This window comes from Coenobita brevimanus, chromosome 24, assembly GCF_032717465.1.
Source record: "Coenobita brevimanus isolate Jiangsu-jjx chromosome 24, ASM3271746v2, whole genome shotgun sequence".
Taxonomy (NCBI): domain Eukaryota; kingdom Metazoa; phylum Arthropoda; class Malacostraca; order Decapoda; family Coenobitidae; genus Coenobita; species Coenobita brevimanus.
The window spans coordinates 22,384,445-22,399,566 of NC_136977.1; positions in this window are offsets into that span (position 1 = coordinate 22,384,445).

Consider the following 15,122-nt stretch of genomic DNA (forward strand, 5'->3'; position numbering starts at 1 on the left):
TCTTCTCCGTAACAGCCTAGAAAGGACCATGAATACTCTTTGACTGTTTGCTTTTCTTAGTACTCCTTTTTACTCCTTTGTACTCCCTCTGTAAGCACGAGTACCCAGAGCCGTACCCATCCGTCACTGTACCCGACATTCCACGGCGGATAGGTAAGTACGGGTATAATGAAGCCGGGTCGGGTGGGTAACTTTATCACTGAGGCCTGATGGTACGTACCGCGTGATCCCCAGGTGTCACCGTCCTGGGGGGAGGGAGGGGAGGGGGAGAGGGAGGAGAGAGGACAGAGGAGCGGGGGGCAGGGGGTAGGAGTGCGAGGGGAGTAGAGACGGCAGTAGAGAGGACAACAGCAGAGGCGAAAGGGCAGCGAAAGAAGAAGAGGTGTAAAATGGAAGGGAAGACGTTCGAGAGGGGGCAGGTGTACAATGAGAGGTAGAGGAGAGAGAGGTAGGGAAGTAACAGAGAAGGGAAAGGAGATGTGGAGAGAGGGCATGGAGGAAGAAGGGAGAGGATTAAGAGCTATGAAAGAAAGCAAGTGTGAGAGATAAAGGAAGGGTGAGAGGAAAAGGAGAGAAAGCTAAAACAGAAGGGGATAAGCGAGAGAGATGGGAGACAAGCGGAGAGATATGACGGATGAAACAGTTGGAGAAGAGATCTACGGGTGATGACTGAGAGATTCAGAGAGGTGAAAGAGACGTGAGAAAGAAAGATTGTGAGAAGGTTTAAGAGAGAGAGGATGGAGAAATGTGTGACAAAAATGGAGAATAACTACATAAAAAACAGATAACTAAGTAAGAAACAGATACGTAAGACAGCTGAAAAAGTAAACTGGAACGAAGCTAGGTACACTAGCACCATACTGTTCACCCATCCCTCAACTTTCACCCTCACTATTCGCAAACGCACTTGTCACTCCAGTCCTAAATATAATGCGTTTCTGTGGGGAGGACAAGGAAGGTAGACAAGTAGAATCTTCACATGTCTATTTCTCTTCCTGGCGAACGAGAGGGATAATATCGTAAGTCAGGCTGTGAATCTGCCAGTAGCGTCTGTCCAAACAATCATTCCACCTTAGTCACACCAGCCATAAACCAAAATCACAAAGATTCAAGACATATTATCAACCGGGCTCTTAAATTCTTCCTTACGATCTAAATAAACAATCATTCCACCTTAGTCACACCATCTGTAAACCAAAAAAACAAAGATTCAGGACATATTATCAACCGGGCTCTTAAATTCTTCCTTACGATATTCCATTTTATACTTGGGTTATTAGATGATTTTAGGTAGATTATGAAAGATCTTCCTTAACTAGGAAGTAAAAAAAAATTCTCTCTTAACCCCCTTACTCTCTCGAGGATGCAAGAATAATCTATCTATCTATCTATTGCCAGACACCACAATCCCGTAAGGGGTGGCCATTTAACTTTGAGTTATTTTATGGGGAGGGGCACTAATCCTCCACCAACCCACTTGTTGACACGTAGGGAGCACGTATGGTTTGGCATATATATATATATATATATATATATATATATATATATATATATATATATATATATATATATATATATATACACAGAATGACCTCTCTACAATGGATTTCACTAGACCGGAGTTCGCTTTTCTCGGAGTCATGGAGCCTACCAAAATTTTTTCTTATTCAAGAGGAAAACTTCAAACAAACTAGAAGAATAAGCTATTAGAAAATATATATATATATATATATATATATATATATATATATATATATATATATATATATATATATATATATATATATATATATATATATATATATATATATATATATATATATATATATATATATATATATATATATATATATATCTTGCTCAATGATGTCTTTTGAGAAAATGGAAAATATCTGTCGCATGCAAAAAATATATTATAAAAGACATCATCGTAAAATAGGACTTAATGGAGACGGTTTCTAATCTTTCACTAAGAAGGGTTTAACTATGGTATTAAAAATTATCGTCTAAGCCAGAAAAATCGTCTAAATCCAGTCACTGCAAGAGGTCTCCCCTAAGCTAAACAAAACCATCTCGCGGTACCGTGCATAAAATCGCCTGTCTGTACCATAGCAAAAATAAAATCGTCTGGCACCTCCTGGACATGAACCGCAGCGAGTTAAAGATGACCTTCTAAGATTCCTAATTTCTAGCACAGCACCACCGAGGCAAAATACGAGAACATAAAGGAAAAATAAGAAAAAAAAAATACTCGCTCCCCACCAGTGTCAAAGGAAGGTTGCAGAAAACAGGGAGCCAATTTTTACAGGTTATGAAATAGTACCCGGACCAGACCCTGTCCCTACCTGGCACCAATTAGTAACTACAGGTGGGTGGCCGGGGTGTCAGGGACTTGGACTGATGCCATAGTTCACGCCAGGCAGAGAGGGGAGGGTGGAAGAGAGGGGAAGGTGAGAGAAAGGGCATGGTGGGTAAGAGGGAGAGGATGGCAGAGAGGAGAGGGGGCGAGAGAGAGGGTGAGAGAAGAAAGCGGAGTGGAAGGGGAGAGGTAATGGACAGGGAGAAGGAAGGGACAGGAATGGAAGGGAATGGAAGAGTGAAGAGAGAGGAGTGAAAAGGGATGGAAGAGGCAATGGAGAGGTAGAAGAGGCGGAAAGATAGGGGAGGAGAGGGAGCGAGAGAGAAGCAGAGGTGAAGGAGAGGGAAAGATAGGGAAGAGGGGGAGATAACGAAGGAGGGAGAGAGAGAGCGGCAAGGAAGGGAAACGTAGGGGAAGGGGTAGGAATGAGAAGAGGAAGAGGCCGGGGATGGAATTAAGAGAGTGGAGAGGCGGGGTGAAAAAAAGGGACAGAAGAAAGGAAAGAGAAAGTATAGCTCGGATAAGGAGATTGAAAGAGGCAATGGAAAGGTAATGTAAGAGGAAAGAGACGCAAGATGCAGGGAAAGGAAGAGAAGTGAACGGTTAAGAAGATTGATGGGACGAATAGGAAAGAAGAGGATAGAAGAATGAAAAGACACAGTAGCGTGGGAGCTGGGGAATAATAAGAGTTGAGGAAGGGGAGACGGTGAAATGGAAAGGAAGAAGTAAGAGGGAAGAGGGGTGGGGAGAGGAAAAAGGAGAGAAGCAAGGTAAAGGTGGGGAGTAAAGAGGAGAGGCGGGGTGAATGAGAGGAGGAAGGACTGGAGAAGGTAAAGATTTAGGAGAATGGAGAAACAGGATGGTGGACAGGGAGAAAGGTTGTAGAGGAGAAGAGAGGAAAAAGAGAGAGAGAGAAATCTTAGAGAGGAAATGGAGAAGGAAGAGACAGAAAACAGGAGGGAGGGAAGGGAGTGTAGTGATGTGTGATATATTCTAGAAAAAAAGGTGTGTGTGTGTGTGTGCGCCAAGTACCAGTAAGATATATGTGTGTTTTGTCCATTTATCTGAACGTGTCAGACATCCAGGTGTTTATGTATCGGTATGTACTGTGTGTATGGGATCGTGGTATACATGTGTGAGTATGCTGCTGACATGACTGGTGGCACACTTACATCCCATTAAGGTTTATGAAGTCACATAATTATTACGACAGATATACTGCCACTGTGTCAGGTGTGAGTACTGTAATGGGTCGGATGGTCGTTTATAGCTGTGTGTGTATGTGTGTGTGTGTGTGTGTGTGTGTGTGTGTGTGTGTGTGTGTGTGTGTGTGTGTGTGTGTGTGTGTGTGTTTTGACATTACTGGTGTTGCATTTACATTCCCCTAAGGTCAATAAATCCAAATCTTTATTATGACAGATATACTGTTACCCGCATCAGATATGTGGGGTGGTAATTGCCGGGAATATATATATATATATATATATATATATATATATATATATATATATATATATATACAGTAATCCCCGTACTATCCGGACACCCACTTTCCGGACATCCCCACTTACCGGACATAATCGTCCCAGGATCCAAGATTCCCAAAATGGTCCGAAAACCGCAAAAAATTCGAAAAAAATCCGACTTTTTCCCGCCCGTAATTTGAACTTGGCGCGCGCGGTGAGGGACAGCTTTGTTTTGGTGCATCATTCCTCCGACGTCCGCTAGAACGCCCCTGCATCCTCCCCACTTACTGCCCGTCTCTTGTCGCGAGTGCATGCTCGTCGTCATGGCTGCCCACATGCTCGCTTTTGTGGTGGTGCCTTACCTGCTGTGCTTCAGGAAATCCTTCTTACTGTCAGAGTCTGAGAGGAGGTTGTTATTCATCGAGATGGCCAGGGACTTGCTGTAAGTACCCAGAATGTTTCATATTGTACTGTACTGTATTTACCATACTGTACTTACCCCTAACACCTCATTTCACTCTTTTATGTCCCTTATTGGTGTGAATAGGGTATTAGGTGCTATGCATGTGCAGTAGGGAGGTATTTCTCTGAGTTAGGGTCCAAATATACCAGTTCAGGAGCCAGGGGCTTGTAAGTACCCAGAATGTTTACTATTGTATAAACTCATCTCTAAAACCTCATTTTATGGTTCTTTTGCATTTATTTTAGTCTTTTATGTCCCTTATTGGTGTGATTTGGGTCTTAAATAGGTGCTATGCATGTCCAGAGGGAGTTGTACAGGTGTTTTTCTGAGTTAGGGTCGATAAGTACTATTGCGGACAGGAGTTCTTAACCACCCTCGTCCAGCCAACCTGTGTATGTGGCAGCGTCGCATTCTCGAGCACAGAAGTTGCCTTCGATGCATTTCTGTCGAAAAATATTCCTTCATCTTTGGGCTTGTACTAATGGATAAAGCGATAGTAATATTTACTTTGAAGGTTTGACTCTGATAACACGAATATATGATACTGATTATTTAATAACTTGTTTCTCGTATAGAGCCAAGCAAGTGATAAATATGTCTATTTGGTTCCACTCCACGACTTCCTGTAGGTCTGAACCAGCGAACATAGAGTGAACAAGTTCGAAGCATTCATTTGTTAACAGGAGAGAGAGAGAGAGAGAGAGAGAGAGAGAGAGAGAGGGTAGCGGGTCCCCGTGAATTTTAGAGGAATGAGGTGGAAAAATGAGGTGCTCAACACAGTTAAACAGGGATTTTTCCTTTCGTTTCGGTTGGCTTTCTATGCTTAAATGGCTAAATGAAGGTAAATTATGAAATATAATAACTGGATGACGAAGTGGTAATAGGGTCTGGCTAATGGTTGTTTGGTGCAAGGTGTGCAGTGGTAAGCCTAATTCCAGGCAACGGTCGCTGTTAAAAGTTGGATGTTTTAGGTTCTATTTATTTTAAATATTTCCATGTATGTTTACAGTACGTTTATGCCCATATGGACCTATTTTCACCCCATGAATATTTTTACCAATGGACATTTTCACCACTCGGAGCACAATCCCTTATGGACCTATTTTCCTTAATGATTTTTTTTTTTAAGACGCCTACTTCCCTACGTAACCTATTTTCCCCCGAACTAATTTTCCTCATTGATGTATTTTCTCCCCACGGACCAATTTTTCTGTCGACCTTGAATCTCTCTATGAATGCAGATTTCCTACATGGTCATATACCCATGGATGTATTTTTCACAATGAACCTATTTTCCCCATAAACCTGTTATCCGACGTGGTTATATCACCCACTGATGCGTGCAGTTGAAACACAGACCTCTTAACCAACAGACGTATTGCTCGATGGACCTGTTGTAACTCACTGGATATATATACCTACTTCAGCATGATTCCAGAATAATATCCCCTGTGGACCGATTTTCCCAACTCGGACATTAACTCAATTCACCTAATCCCAGTGGCCTGTTTTCCCACAATCCGTTCATCCATCTACACACCCACCCATCAACGCACATAGCCACAACCTTACTCAATACAGTATGTCTCAAAAGTAAGACGACACAAACCCGTCTCTTGCCTTGTCCTACAGGTAGACCCACCACCCACCACACTTAAACAATGCACGAACCCCACTCCACCCCACTTAACCAGCCCAACAACCCTTTCCCTCCCTCTCGCCCACTCACTCCACCTAGTCCCCCTGTGAAACAACCAGCCTACACTAACTAATCCACACACCCAGATACCAACCTACCAATCCGCGTATCATGCTCCGCAAGTCAGATGACACTCAATTCAACACACACACACACACACACACACACACACACACACACACACACACACACACACACACACACACACACACACACACACACACACACAGAGGCGGGGTGGATTTCCTTACACGAAGGATGAGTCTCGCCGTTTAACTCAGTCTGTCGATAGAAAATAGTACCGGGTACTCTTTACAGGGAGTTTGTCAGGCCATAGATAAGGGGCTTCATTCCGGATACATACACATGATTTTATGCGATATGAGTAAATATGGTGCTCAAGCTAAACAGGGAATTTTTCCTTTCGCTGATGACGAAGAAGTTTATTTATCCCAGGATAACGTCTCGTCGGACAAAATGAAAGATGGGTTTTATTCTGGGTAACGCCAGTTGACTTTGTCAAATAATTTGGCAGGCCGCGTAACTTCTGTTAGATGCCTTATGTTCGCATTTTTTTCTCTTTCTGGTGGTTGACACCTGGAGATTTTTGGCGAAATCATAAGTATTTTTCTCATTAACTGGATATTTCTCTCTGGACAGAGAGGCAAATTACTTTCTTAAGCACAGCTTTTGTTAAATGAACAGCATTTATCTCCTAATTCATTATTCCAACAGAAAGCAATCCTAAATATATATATATATATATATATATATATATATATATATATATATATATATATATATATATATGTCACAAAACAAGGCAAGTTTTAGTGACTGATGGAAGAAATACTCACACTGTGACCTGTTTTCAATGGATCTCAGGAATCCAGGGTTTCTCATCCCTTGCATTTCCCTGCGCCAGTCTGCCTCCACCTCATTATTCCAAAATTCACAGGCACCCACCATACACGCTCTCTCTCTCTCTCTCTCTCTCTCTCTCTCTCTCTCTCTCTCTCCTGTTAACAAATGAATGCTTCGAACTTGTTCACTCTATGTTCGCTGGTTCAGACCTACAGGAAGTCGTGTGTGGAACCAAATAGACATATTCATCACTTGCTTGGCTCTATACGAGAAACAAGTTATTAAATAATCAGTATCATATATTCGTGTTATCAGAGTCAAACCTTCAAAGTAAATATTACTATTGCTTTATCCATTAGTTCAAGCCCAAAGCTGCAGGAATATTTTTCGACAGAAATGCATCGAAGGCAACTTCTGTGCTCGTGAATGCGACGCTGCCACATACACAGGTTGGCTGGACGAGGGTGATTAAGAACTCCTGTCCGCAATAGTACAAGTCCAGGAGGCTGGTGCCCACTATCCAGACAGGACCACTTTCCGGACATGTCTTTGGCTCTCTTACATCGGATAGTGGGGGGTTTACTATATATATATATATATATATATATATATATATATATATATATATATATATATATATATATATATATATATGTACTGTATATACAGAGACATACAGATAATCATATATAGATAAACAGATTAAAATATAAAATAAAGATATCAATGAAAGACAAGGATATCCGTATATAGGGTAAACTATACCCTAAAGAGACCGACACTAAAAGACAATATGGAAAGAAAAAATGCTTCAGAATAATGCCAGTGAACAGACAAACAACTGGACAGCAGACCAAAGACTGATAAATAAATAGGTTAGTAAACAGAGAGATATAAAACAGAAACACAGGCCAAGTTACAAGGATACAGATAAAGAGACACGAAAAATGAGAAACCTAATCACAGGAAGAAAAAGAAATTAGTTAGACAGATAGAGTAGGTAAAAGTAGCGACACATAAATTACCAAGATTTATCTCCTGGTGTGAAAGCCGAAAAATTACGACGAATATAAGTAAGCAAAATTAAGCATAAGAAAAATGGTGTCTCTAATTTGCCTGGAAATTTCCTCCTATTAGACAGGCACGTGAGAGAGAGAGAGAGAGAGAGAGAGAGAGAGAGAGAGAGAGAGAGAGAGAGAGAGAGAGAGAGAGAGAGAGAGAGAGAGAGAAGAATTAACCACAATATAATACGCAAATAAAGGAGATTATATTCAACCATCCAACTCCTTAAGGTTTTACTCTTAAATAAAGTACTCTGAGGTTAATAAAAATAAAACTACCTAAGATCCATCTACGCAGGCAGAAAAATATATAGAATTCCATTACCCTCTTTGCTGAATAAAATCGTCTGAGGTCTGAGAATAAAATTTGGCAGTGAAAGGAGGTGAATACAGCGAACGATGTTTCTCGTGTCTGGCTATTGGAATCCACAGCATTTTGAATATTTCGTTCCCTTTCGTTGCTTCCTTCTTGTCTTCAGTTTTTCTCTGTTTTCATGTTTTAGTCTTTATTCTCACATTTTTCGTGTTCTAATTTTCTTGTAATGAATCTTCTTTTTCTTTGGTTGGTTTTTATATTATCTTTAGTATGCCCTAATCTTTTTTTATTCTTTTTTACTATCGATCATACGGCTAACTCCAGGTGACGCTACACTGAGTGACAATCCATGGCCCGTATTCTAGTCGGTTACGGACGCTCCCTAACACTATTTCTCAAGCGACTTATTCTGCTTATTATAAATTACTGTCTTCCATGTTACACAAATCATTTTTATATCGCCCTGTTCTGCATAGATAACTTTCAACAGATTAACCAGGCCATATCCAAAAATAAATCTCTAGCGAAGAGGTGCTAGGGAGCCTCCTCAACCTACTAAAATTGGTGTCCAAAAGATGCCATGTACCTCAGGGAGACACTGTCTTAAGTGGTAACCCTTTAAGTTAACCAAAGGGGCGCCGTATTATCTAATGGGCTAAGGGGCTATAACCTGATGTGGCCTATTAGGGGTCAGGTGCAAGTAGGGTTAATGGAAGGGGTTTATCGCTGACCTAATGCCGTTCTAAATTACCTGCTTAAAAGCGCCTTTGCTCCTGATGAGGTGACTTTCTTTAATAGTCTTTTGTCGATCCCTTTTTTCTCAGTTTTGGGTTTTATATTTTTCTCCATCACAATATGATCGTTTTCTGGTTATATTGCTTTTTTCTGTTTCTTTTTTCTTTTTTTTTGTTGGTTCTCTGGCTTTCCTTCTCCTCAAGCATCACATTATCAACTCTTCCTTGTTCCCTCCTGTCACCCGCTTTCTTCTTTTTCTTCTTCTTCTTCTTCTTCTTCTTCTCTCTCTCTCTCTCTCTCTCTCTCTCTCTCTCTCTCTCTCTCTCATCGTCACCAGTCCAGAAGCGCACACACACACACACACACACACACACACACACACACACACACACACACACACACACACAATCAAGGTACAATAACTCACTGCGGTGTTGTGGTGCGGTTTTACACGACGCGGCTAACTTCCTTCCTCATCAGTGGCCCTTGTCATCTAGGTGGCTGGCTTCTGAAGGTGGGGTGGGTGGGGGTGAGTGGGGTAATGCGGTGGGGAAGAAGGAATGGGGTGGGGAGGAACGAAGGGGACGTGGAAGGGGGCAAGGAGGTAAGGTAGGAGTGGTAAGCTAAATGATTACATGAGTGGAGGGGATAAGCTGGTGTTGGAGTTAGATGAATGAGGTGGGTGGGAGGAGCTGGTGAAGGGAAAGGGAGAGGGAAGATTATGGGGAGGACTGGAGTACTGCCAGCTATAGGGTGATTGGAAGAGATGCTTTTGGTGTGAGTGGGAGTTGGTGCTGGAGATATGGATGTGGGAAGAGAAGTACTGCACGTGAGAAGGGACGTGTTGGAGAGGTGGGAGAGGGAACAATCTAAGGATGGGTTGGGCTGATTGAGGACATGGGCTGGGAGGAATTATTTGACCTAAAGCAAGAGATGGTAGTGAAGTGGAATCAGGGAATTAGAGAAGGTAATGGAGTGATGGTAAATGAAGACTGATGTGAATAGAAGAGAGAGGAGTGACGGGGAGGGGAAAGACTGGAGCGGAAGGGATGGGGAGCATGAGTAAGGGTGAGGGAAGGGAAGGGGGGAGCATGACTAATGTGGGAGCGAGAAAGGGAGGGAGATCTGATCTAGGGTGAGAGAGGAACGCTGGAAGAAGATGAGTCTGAAAGGGTAAGATAATGACGTTATCTGGAGCATAGAGAAATGTGGATGCGAGAGGATAAGGGCAGGTGGAAAAGTGTGGAAGAGAAGGATGAGGGTGGGGGAGGTAGGGTGAGAGGGAGAGAGAGACTGAAGTGGAGTGGGGATGAACAGGTGCGAGCTGGGCAATTTAATGGGATGAAATATGGTATGGAGAGAGGTGGCTGAGTTTAGAGGGAGGGGGAAGGTGAAGGGGAGGGGGAAACATGAATGGGGAAGGAGAGAAGGGGGAATATCTGGGGACGAGGGGATGTTGTTTTGATTATTTAAAAAAAAAAAAAAAAAAAAGTGGATAAGGAACATGGGTGAGGAAGTGTGGGGGAAAGTCTGTAAGGATGTATGGGGTGATGGGGGGAATCACCGGATGATTGTGAAGATGGAAGGGGAAGACTTTGGAAGGGCAGCGTAGATGAGTGAGAGAACTCGGGAAAGAAAACCAATAGCTAGATTTAGAGGGCGAGAGGTGAGATGTGGGTGAGAAGTACACGAGTCGCTGTAGATGGTGAGGATAGGAACATGAAAGGGTGAGTTGCAGTAAGAACATAGGTAGGTGGGGTGAAACCATGAGGGAAAGGGAGGGAGGGAAAGAAATGTGGCACTAGAAAAGGTCGTGCAGAGGGGTGGGAAACCACTAATTCACTAATTAAAAATGAAAAATATGGCAAAATTAAACATAAATTAAGCCAATAAAAGAAATTAATAGTAAACGGAAGCAAATGAAGTTAAAACTAAAATCACTTGAATCCAGCGAAAAAAAAAAAAAAAAGGAAACAAAAATAACGGGCTGAAGTCTCGTGAACTTACAAGGCTCTCTGAAGCCTGTTCCGAGATTATCTATTTTGCATATTACGTCGAACTTTTCCTGCAGCACGTTATCTATCAAGTTTTAATGGCGACACTTATTCACTGACAAAATATAAAAGAACATCAAAGTACTGACTGGCCAAAAAAAAAAAAAAAAAAAAAAAAAAAAAATCATTCCCTTCTCACTCATTTTCACTCCTTCCTAGGCTTTTCTCTTCCCTCTTCCCTTCCCCTTTCCCTTCTCCTCTATCTCCCTCCCATTCCTTTTTTCTCTCCCCTCTTCCTCTTCCCTCTCCTCCCTCCACCATCTCACCTTTTCCCATTCCTTCAGTTTCTCTTTTCCCTTCTTCCCTGTTCCTTTCTCCCTCTCACTCCCATTCCCCTTTCCTCTCCCTCCTCCGCTTCCCTCTCTCCCCTTCTAATAGAAAGCGTCTCAAAAAAGTGCTACAGCTGTTGATTCACGCCTTAAGCACCTCCTGACGTCCATTACATTTCTTACACGAACTGACATCCACTGGGGCATCACGGCATTACTGTCCACTCATAAATATAATGACTGTGAACATCCTATTGTAGCTGTTTCCCTTTTATTTTTCTTTGTTGTTTTGTGGACGGTTTAGTCTGTGGGATGGAGTCGAGGATTCCAAGGGCTTGAATGATGAATGAATGGATGCATGGCTCATTTCACTGATGGTTCCTTAACTTGAAATCTATTATATAATGAGAGCGAGAGAGAGAGAGAGAGAGAGAGAATTATGGAAACAGGATACCTTCAGATAAGCCTCCTCCTTAATGAGTGGCAAAGCGCGTCACAAGTGTTACGAATAATCTTGACCAGGGTAAACACGAGCTATTTCACATCCCCCCCACACACACACACTGGAGGGTGGAATCTGTAATCTGTACTTGTGTGAACGACGTAGCCGTTTCGTTTGTTGTGTATAACGTGCTTCATCATCAGGCTTCGAAACAGATGAGTCAGGTTCGAACACTATTTATTTATCTACCATAGCTATCTATCTGTCTGTCTGTCTATCTCTCTGTGTGTATGTATGTATGTATGTATCTGTCCGTCTGTTTGTCTGTCTGCCTCTATTCAGTTCATCACGAAGCCTCGACACAGATGAGTCAAGTTCGGGCACAATAGATGGAAATTGATAGCGAAGATGAGACTTAATAAGGCAGAGTAACACTAGATTTTAAGCAAGACAAATACTTTACCATTTGACATATTATTTATTGTTTTCCTGATATTTCTTCCTTTTTTTGGATAAGGCATTTCATTTTTTTTTTTTATCACTGTGTTCCCCAATGTAGTTATCCATTTTCTTTTTGTTTTTGTCCTTTCTCGCACATTTTTCTTTTTTCGTCTCCGACTCTGGGCAAAGGCTTCAGGGCCTATCCCCACGTCCCAGTAGTCCTCCTTGGGGCCCAGTAGTCCTCCTACACCTCCACATGTCACCACTTCGGCCCTAACATCCACCATCCATATTGATTACTTGCTAAGTCTATCTCACACAGGACTGGTGTACTGGCATTAGCGGGGGTATTTTTACATGTCTGCGGGTCTTCTGGTAAATCAGTAAAGTCTGCTTTTGTGAAATATTATTCAAATCCACAAACTGTTCCCTGCCCCGGCCGGGATTCGAACCTGGGTCCATCAGGACTGCAGGCCACCTCTCTACCGATTCAGTCTGAATTCCACCCAGACCAAACTAAACCAAGACCTAATTAATGCATAAATGTACTAGTTCTCAATGAAGTTACGTTCTTCTCTTGGTTGGCGATGTGGGAAATCTGGCACACTGAAGTTCCTGTCATCCTCTCCCCGCTCCCTCACTCCCTTCCTCACATCCCTCTCTCTCCCCCTCCTTCACTCCCTCCATCTCATCTGCCTGCCTCCCTCCCTCCCTCTCCTCCACCCCCAACCTTCCCTCCCGCGGTCTCACTGAATGTATCAGGACTCCATATTATTATTACAATTCATAATAGATAGACAGATAAATAGATAGATAGACAGCTCCATGCAAGCCTGGGAAAGGGAAGTGATCTTGCAAGTTAACTGAGGAAATGTTGACAATACACAGGAAGTAGCAAGTCAGGGGATGATGTAGGTAGTGTGTCAGCGAGATAGCATACGAACAAAGCCTAGTGACATACACACATACTCACACAGGTTTCTGGAACTTTCCAACCACAGTGTAACACACGTGACACGACCCCTGCTACACCAGAATTTAGGAAGCAGAGGGCAGAAGGAGGCTAGCCATAGAACCGGCAGGTAGTAGGGAGAACGAGCCTAGCAACATGGGAGAGAAGGAAGAGAGAAAGAGAGAGCGAGACAGGGAGGTAGCAAGCGGGACTCTACTTTATACTTCACTCGTGTGTGAGACTTTGTTAGTATTTCCAAGACAAATAAAAATAGTCCCTACTATTCTTTATCTCTCCTGTTATTTCATGACAAAAAGGGAACGAAGATTATCTACTTACAAACTACTCAAGTATAACAACCGCTCGTCTACAAGTCTAATATATATCTAATCTACAAAACACCTCTACAAGAATATACAAAGTCTTTTGTGAGATATGGTGGCAGCGGTGGGATGAACCTCGTCTACGAATGTACAGTGAATTCCTACTAAATATCAAGATTGAAAACAAAAAATACCTCTCACAACCAACAACTCACAACCAGCTCCTGACAGCATTCTCTCCAACCCCCCCTCCGTCTCCCCGATCATCACGCTGGTGTAGAGGTGAAGAGGTCACAGGACGCCTTGCCAGTAGTTTAACAAAATACTGATACAAACAATCTTGCAATTTCTACGACGAACCAACGAACTACAATCAACTACAAGTAACAACTCTATGAGTCGTCTGTATAATCTTCTACACGTACCTACAAGTAGCGACAGTCTTCATCCCACAACGAGTATATCACAAGAAAAAACGACCACGAATACCTCGAGAAAGAAAAACACAACAAACAAACGGAGAGTGAGACACGACTCAACTCACAACCACCAGACCTCACCCTCCTCTCTCTGTTACATCCACCCAACCTCCACCGCTGACGCAGAAGTCAAGAGGTCAAGACGACGAAGCAAATGCCAAGTCCATATTCACAACTCATCTTACTCACTTATCTTCACTGAAGTTACTCATCGCTACTCATTCACTCACCACAGCTACCAGTGTGGGAAGTCAACGTCATTATGCGTGCTTGCTGAAACGACAACACGTCAATCAACCAGTGAAGAACAACGCTATCACCACGTGCGACACCACTCACACCATTCCCACCACAGTAAAAATTAGTGAGTTACATAATTACTTCATTTATACAATACACAGTGATAGACAAAAAACTTCTGCACAAACATATAAAAAGTGCTGTATGGTTACAACTTAAATACATATACCTACTTCAATTATCTACTACCAACGAGTGTTACCATTTATATCTACATAAAATACGTGTTTCATACATACAGCTATACATTATTACATCTACAAAGCAATAAAGAAAATATACTATCACAGTTACTCAGTGAGCGATTAAAAGAACTGTATTAAACATTTATTAATTAAAGCTACCTAGTGGAAACAGATAAATTAAGTTATAAGGAAAACCAGAGAAGAAAAAGAAAAAAAATGGCCAACACAAATGACGTTAGCAAGAATGAACATCTTCAACACAATCTTGAAGACAATGATTTCCACACAGTGCTGACACATATATTGCCCACGATAGGTACAAATGAAGAACAAGTCAGTGTATATAGTTAATACTGTATATAGTGTATATATATTTTTTATATAAAATAACAAAATATGGGGCTATATAATATCATTTTCAGTAATATCTGTGCAATATAAACTAAACCTTAAAAAAGGGTCCCTACGAAATTAACCAGCAATTATGCAACCATGAACAACACAGAAAAAACGTAGACAAACGAAGAAAAACAAACTATAGAAAATCAATACATACAAAAAAAAAAAAAAAAAGAAAGAAAGAAAGATAAAGAAATAGAGTAAGATCACATAACAAACAAATGAAAATAAGTGTAAGTGTTACTACAAATGCCCAAATGCCACATAAACTCCTTCTAAAAGTAAAACAAAAAGCAAATTGTTGTCTCCACAAGC